Raw genomic sequence first — 6,946 nt, 5'->3', positions numbered from 1 at the left:
GGGGTTGCAATGTCATCACAGGGGATCAATGAAGGCTTGAATAAATTAAGTCTTGGTGGTCCACAAAAGGTATTTAAAGGAGGTCATGGTAAAGAAAAAATTGAGAACCACTGTGCTAAATCATATAGGTTTCCTCTATCCCCAGCCTCAATATTCGCCGTGCTCTCAAAACTTTTCTATTTCAGCAAGCTGGCCTGGCCTAACTCCCATTTTTTAAATTTTTTAAATTTTTTAATTTGTGATTTTATAAATTGGGCGTTTTAATCTGTGTTTCGGCCGAAATATTTAATAATTTTAAGGGATTTTTAAATATTTGTATTATCTGTATTTTATCTTGGCTGTTCACCGCCCTGAGTCCTTCGGGAGTAGGGCGGTATAGAAATTTGATTAATAAATAAATAAATAAATAAATATCTTAACAAGCCAGTGCTTAAATAAGTCATTTTATGACCCTCTCTCTTTTCCCTTTAAAACACATAAAATGACTTACATGGCATTGTCAGTAATTTCCCATTTCAAGAAGAGCCAAGGACACACCCATTTCAGTTCACAGGACAGTTATGGATTATGTACAGAGGTGAGATAAAAATGGGATAACATCGCCAAAGCATTAGCTTCAAACTATTTTCATGCCACGTTCTATTTGCAGCTATCTAGGGAATACCAAATGTCCAATAAGTCTTATCTGTTTCAAGTTCCTTGTGGGAATCTCATATAACACCAGTAATAAGGGAGAGAAAGAAGACTTGCCAGAAACTTAAAATATATTTCTTTTGTATGCTAATATGCAGGGTAGCTATTATTGTAATTACATTAGTGCATCTCCCTCTGGATTCAAAGGAGCATGATGGAGTTGGTGCCAGCATTTATAGTCTGCAAAGTCAGCTAGCCAGTCAGCCTGGCTATGCTGCAAAATCCATTTGCATTTAATACTTGCTCAATATGGAGAATGCTGGGCAAATGAGTATCTTATTTGTTTGGGAAATAAGTTAGAAAAAGAGGAAGAGGGATCTCCAGAGGAGGAAAGAAATGAAAAGTGTGTGATTTAATATAAGAGATGTAAAGAAAAGGAAGGAAGGCAAAGAGAAAGGAGTGGGGAAAGGATGCATCTGTCGGGAGGTCTATGGAGATTCTCAGTCATCCAAGTCATGGTTGCCCACAGATGCTTTTTCAAAAGGCAACTGGACTTTTTTTGTTTTCCTTAAAGACGTTTCGCTTCTCATCCAAGAAGCTGAGATTTTTGAAGGAGTTTCTTGGATGAGAAAGGAAATCTCTTCAAGGAAAAACAAAGGAAGTCCAGTTGCCTTTTGAAAAAGCACCTTTGGGACATCTGTAGGGATGCAAAATTAAAAGATAATTTGTGCTGGGGGGTGTTTGAGAAAAAAGCAGTGGGTAAACAAGATTTAAAAAAACAACAATATTGATTTAAAACATATTACCATAATGCATTTCTGCATGGAAGATGGAGATTATAATGTTCTCAAATTAATACAATGAAAGAGAAGCCCTCAGAGCAGGGGTGAAATCAGCAGGTTCTGACAGGTTCTGGAGAACTGGAAGTGGAAACTTGAGTAGTTTGGAGAACTGGCAAATACCACCTCTGGCTGGCCCCAGAGTGGGGTGGGAATGAAGATTTTGCAATATCCTTCCCCCAGGAGTGAGGAGGGAATGGAGATTTTGCAGTATCCTTCCCCTGGAGTGGGGTGGGAATGGAGATTTTGCAGTATCCTTCCCCTGCCATGCCCAAGCCACACCACACCACCAAGCCACGCCCACAGAACCAATAGTAAAAAAAATTGGATTTCACCACTGCCTCAGAGTAATAAAGGTTGTATGGGTTCTGAGGTAGAGCATCACTGCCAAGGGAGCTCCTTTAAATAAGAAAGTAAACGACCATTGAGAAGTTGTGTGGGTGACAATTCCAAAAGCTATTTTATTAGGTCCAAAACCTAGTTGAACTTGGCTCAACTTGTTCAATTTGTAGAAGAGATTTAGTAAAGAAGGCAAGATATATGAAGTAGTTATCAGTTGCTTGGAAATAAAGTTCATTTGCTTTTTTTGTTTGTTTGTTTTTTGACTGCTTCCTCTATATTCTTTCTCTTATATTAAAGCCAATTGTAAACATGCTTCTCTTTCAGCAAAAATACATCTCAGCTAAACAGTCTGTCAAACAGAGACTCAGAGATTGTGCTCAGAGATTGTGCAGACAAAACATATTTTTCCAAAGAATTAGTAGTGATTTGAAAGAGGCAGTGATATGGAGTTTGCTTCTGCAAAATATGTTTTGTCAACTTGATTGTTGTTTTTAAAAGCTGTTTGATTAGAAACCATATAAAAAAAAGTCTGTGTACATCATAAAAAATGAAGCCTTTCTTTCTTTGCTTTCTTCCCCAATGTATAAACAATTACTGGGTTCAGGCATTGTGAATTAAATAAACCTCAGCTAGCTATGTCTGCTCAATATGCTAAACCAAAATGAAATCAACCACTTTATGACTTAGCATATTAATTGACTCTATACAATATTTTAAAAAATAAAGAGATACCAAATTATTAAGCATTTACAATTAAAACAGTTGCTTAAATAAAGAAGACACCATTTCAGTATTATTAAATGGAACTACTTAGGAAATTTCTAAGACCAGTCCAAAATGTAGCTGCCCAACAACAGAAATCATCTTTTAAAGTCCTCCTATATTACCTCCTATATTACCTATAAATGTAGTTGGTTGGCTATAAGAAAGAGCCTTCCCAGTTCTGTAGCCTCACATATGGAAGGTTCTTTTCAAAGAGATTTAGTTAACACCCAATATCTTATAGACCGTATGAAAGTATTTTATTCCATTTCTTGCAAGAATTTTAGATGTTAGCAATTTAGCTTTGAAGCATTATGTATCTACACTAGGCATTTCTGAATTAAGATTTCTAGCCTCTTGTAGGATCATCCTTTACTTCTGTATATAGTAGGTAGGCATTGACTTAGATTCATTTAGTGATTCTTTGAAGTTACAATGGCACTAAAAAAATGACATATGGCTGCTTATTGCACTTATGACCATCACAGCACCCCCTCCAAGATCACGAAATCAAAATATGGGTGCTCGGCTTATTTCCCAAAAATAAGACCTCCCTGGAGAATAAGCCCTCCCCCCAAAATAAACCCTCTCCCAAAAATAAGTCCTCCCTGAAAATATTTAAACACATGCACAGCCGGTCCCTGCCATTTCCTCTGGTTAGGATTAGGGAGACAGAGCTGGAAATCAGGTAAGACGGCAAGAGGATCCCCATCTTGCTCCATGTACCCCAAAATAATAAGACCTCCCCCAAAATAAGGTCAAGCGCTTATTTCGGGGTTCAAAAATATAAGATGGGGTCTTATTTTCGGGGAAACATGGTAGTTGCAGCATCCCACAGTGAAGTGATTGCCATTTGTGACTTTCCCAGCTGGCTTCTGACAAGCAAAGTTAATAGGGAAGTTGGATTTGCTTAACAACTTCACTTAACAACTGCAGTGATTCGCTTAACCATGGGGAAAAAAGATAATAAAATTCGATGCAACTCACTTAACAATTGCCTTCCTTAGGAACAGAAATTCTGGTCAAAATTGCAGTTGTAAGTCAAGGACTATCTGTAGGTAATTAATGCAGACATTATATCACCACAGCAGCATCTGGCAGAGGCTATAAATAGGTACTGAGCAAATGGTTTAAGTTCAGATGGTAGCTTTTAAATATATCTATATCCTATATTTTATTTTGGCTTTGTTTCTAAGCTATGCAACATGGCACATATTTTCTCTACTTTCAGTTTTTTTCAAGCATCAAATAAAAAGCAATGAAGAGCCAAAGCAAGGTAGCATTGACTCTCTTAAACATGACAAATACAAAATCACTCCTTCCATTTAATATCTTGTGATCCTCCTTTTTCCCTCATTAGTTAACCGGTCCAATATGGGACATTTTCTCTAGGACTTAAAATAATTGGCTTGAAGCTAGCCCTTGTTGATTAATCATACATTTTGAATAGGTTTTGGAGGATATTTCCATTTCAAAGAACATGTAGCCAAAGCATCTCAAGGAATTTCAGCTTTCTGAGAACTCTAGGCACATGTTTTCTTTGTCCTTTGGGATACACAGATGCCCTTTAAATATTACAGGTATGAGATAAAGGTGGATGCTGCAGTTGTTTTCTGCTCTAATATAACTTCATAGATTTTAGATTCAGAGACAAATATAAATTGTTGCTTTTCTGATAAAGATGCACACAGCATGCAATGTGATAGACTGGAAAAAAGTCAATAATCTAATCTATATGGGAGCCTGCTAGTAATTACCAATCAGAAAAAACATGTAAACACAATTAAAGAAAATAGACTTTGAGAATAGCAACAAACATGGCTAGTGAGCAAGCAAGCAAGCAAGATTAAAGTACATGTGACAACCGAGGATGATAATGGCAGTGATGGTAGTGATGAGTATGTTAATTTTATGGGGCTTCTGAATCACAGATGCCTAATATCTTGGACACATCTGGAATATTGAGATTATGTTTAGGCACTCTCGCAAACAAGGAGGCCTTTCCATTCACAAAAAATCAGCCATAGGAAAAAAACTAATTATAAATAACTAAATTGCTATCTGAACCCTCTTCAGCTTTCTCTTCCTGCAAGAAACTTTGATCAGCTTTAGCCAGTATTGCTAATGGTGTGGAAAGGTGGGAACTGTATAGTCTGGATCAAAACATGAGAACAAAACAGACCTAATCTTGGAATAGAAAACACATCCGTGACAAGGGTGCATAGCAGTTCACCAGCCCTGGTGACAAGAAAAGGACATAGTCCCATTAATTGGTTGCTGTTATGAGAAAGGTAATCATGATCAATCCAATAGGTTACCATCTTCATAAGGGTGATAGTCTTTCTCAGCAACCAATCAATGCAGCTATGTTCTCCTCTTCCTTTCATAACTGGTGAGGAAAGCCTTCATTAATGCTTTTACTGTTATTTTGAAATATCTCCCTTCATTCTTTTCAACAATTAAAGTTGGGAAATATCTTTTATTCTTCTTTTTAGACTGCATTATTAATGTTCTCATTAAAGTATATCACTTTACTTCTATAATATTTCTAAATTCTACTAAATATAATTCTTATTCAGAGCTTCATTCTAACCCATGTTCTGTTAATCTTCCTACTCCCTGATATCTATCATCAGTGTTATTATTTCTATTGGCTTCAAACATATTTTGTATTAAATTTAAAGTTATAGTTTTTATCTTTCTAGTGGCTGGTTAAGGCTGCAGGTGGAAAATGCAGTATTCCAAGAAGACCACAAGATGCTACAAATGAGTGTTTTTAACTAGGTCTCAGAAAAGAGAAGGCAACACTTCCAAATCATATTACAAGTCATAAGAATAGTCTAAAGACAATATTATATCTTAATGCCCAGTCGAAATAATGAAAACAGTGAGAGTGCACAAAGTGTTGTAATTTATAAACTGATAAATTTATAATTTATAAACTTATATGGGGGGGAGTAAATTAGACTGAGCACCAACTCAAACATACCACAATATTCTTGACTAAACATTTTACCTATTTCTATAGAGACAGAAAACTTCCTGATGAAACATTTATCTCACTTTTCACTAAGTCATTACAAAGGAGTACAAATCTACATTTGCTTGAGTTGAAATCTTACTGATTTCAACGTCAACGTCCAGGAAACCAAATATTGTTGGAGGCATATCTGCTACTGCATTGTTTACATGTTAATTGTTGATTTAACAATTGTTTATTAAAAAGATTAAACAGCCAGTTTAGTGGTTAAGGCATCAGGCTAATAACCAGAAGAGCAGGAGTTCTAATCCTACTGTAGACACAAAGTCAATTTGGTGACTTTGGGCCAGTCATTTTCTCTCAGTTCTAGGAAGGAAGCAATAGCAAACCACTTCTGAAAACCCTTGCAGGAACTTGTCCAGACAGTGTCCAAGAAGTGAAAACAATTGAATGGAAGTAAAATAAAAAATAAAAAGTTTATTTCTTCTCCAAATGAAAAACAAAGGCTACATGGCCATTAATCTGTACACTCTTCATCTATACAGCTACTGTGTAACTGCTTTGCTACTGAAAAGCAGAAGGCTCTTGAATTGTTTCAAGAAGCTAAAAGCTGAGACTTCTACAAAATAGCGTAGGATTTGTCATATTTTTCTTCCATAAAATCCTTTTCTAAATGACAAATGGAAGATACTCAGTCACTTATGGTTCACTGATTGGGATAATGGGAAAAGAAAGGTCGCATGTTTTATCATTTGGCTGCATCAAAACAGATTGGTATCTATTTTGTGTCTTCCCCAATAACCACTCACCATTTTGGTGAAGAGAACAGAATTGAACTTGGGTCAGGGAAGGCCTTTGATCAAATCTCAGCTCAACCACAAATGACATGCAGCGGCCTGCCATAACTTACTGCAGAGGTCCGTGCCTATTGTGCCTGAAAAGAGTACTTCCATATTCCATCATCCTCAATCTTATTCTACTGTAGAGGAAAATCAATTTTACAAGCCACAAAACAGTATAGTATTAAGCAGGCTTAAATCTTCAGTAACTCTTACCATGTTTGCAACTCTATTGAATTGCGACCAGCACCTTAAATATTTGGTTTTAGCACTAATGATGATTCTGCAAGCAATCTTCCTTTATTCCCCTTTGTTGTCCCTTTGTTCCAAATAAAACCAACATGCAGGGAGAGCTGTTGGCAAAACGCCCTAAATAGTACCTTGTTTGATTGTAATAATGCATTTGATTTGAAATCTTGCTTCTAAAAAGTCTTGTGTTTACAGGTCTTTCTCACTTGGACTTAACCATTACATAAACACGCCATGGCAACTTTTTTTTTTCCTGCCATGTCATGTCATTCCCAATTTATGAGGGAAACAACTTTCAATCA

This window comes from Pantherophis guttatus, chromosome 3 (assembly GCF_059756535.1).
Source record: "Pantherophis guttatus breed Tessera chromosome 3, ASM5975653v1, whole genome shotgun sequence".
NCBI classification, from domain to species: Eukaryota; Metazoa; Chordata; class Lepidosauria; order Squamata; family Colubridae; genus Pantherophis; species Pantherophis guttatus.
This window is presented reverse-complemented; position numbering follows the sequence as displayed.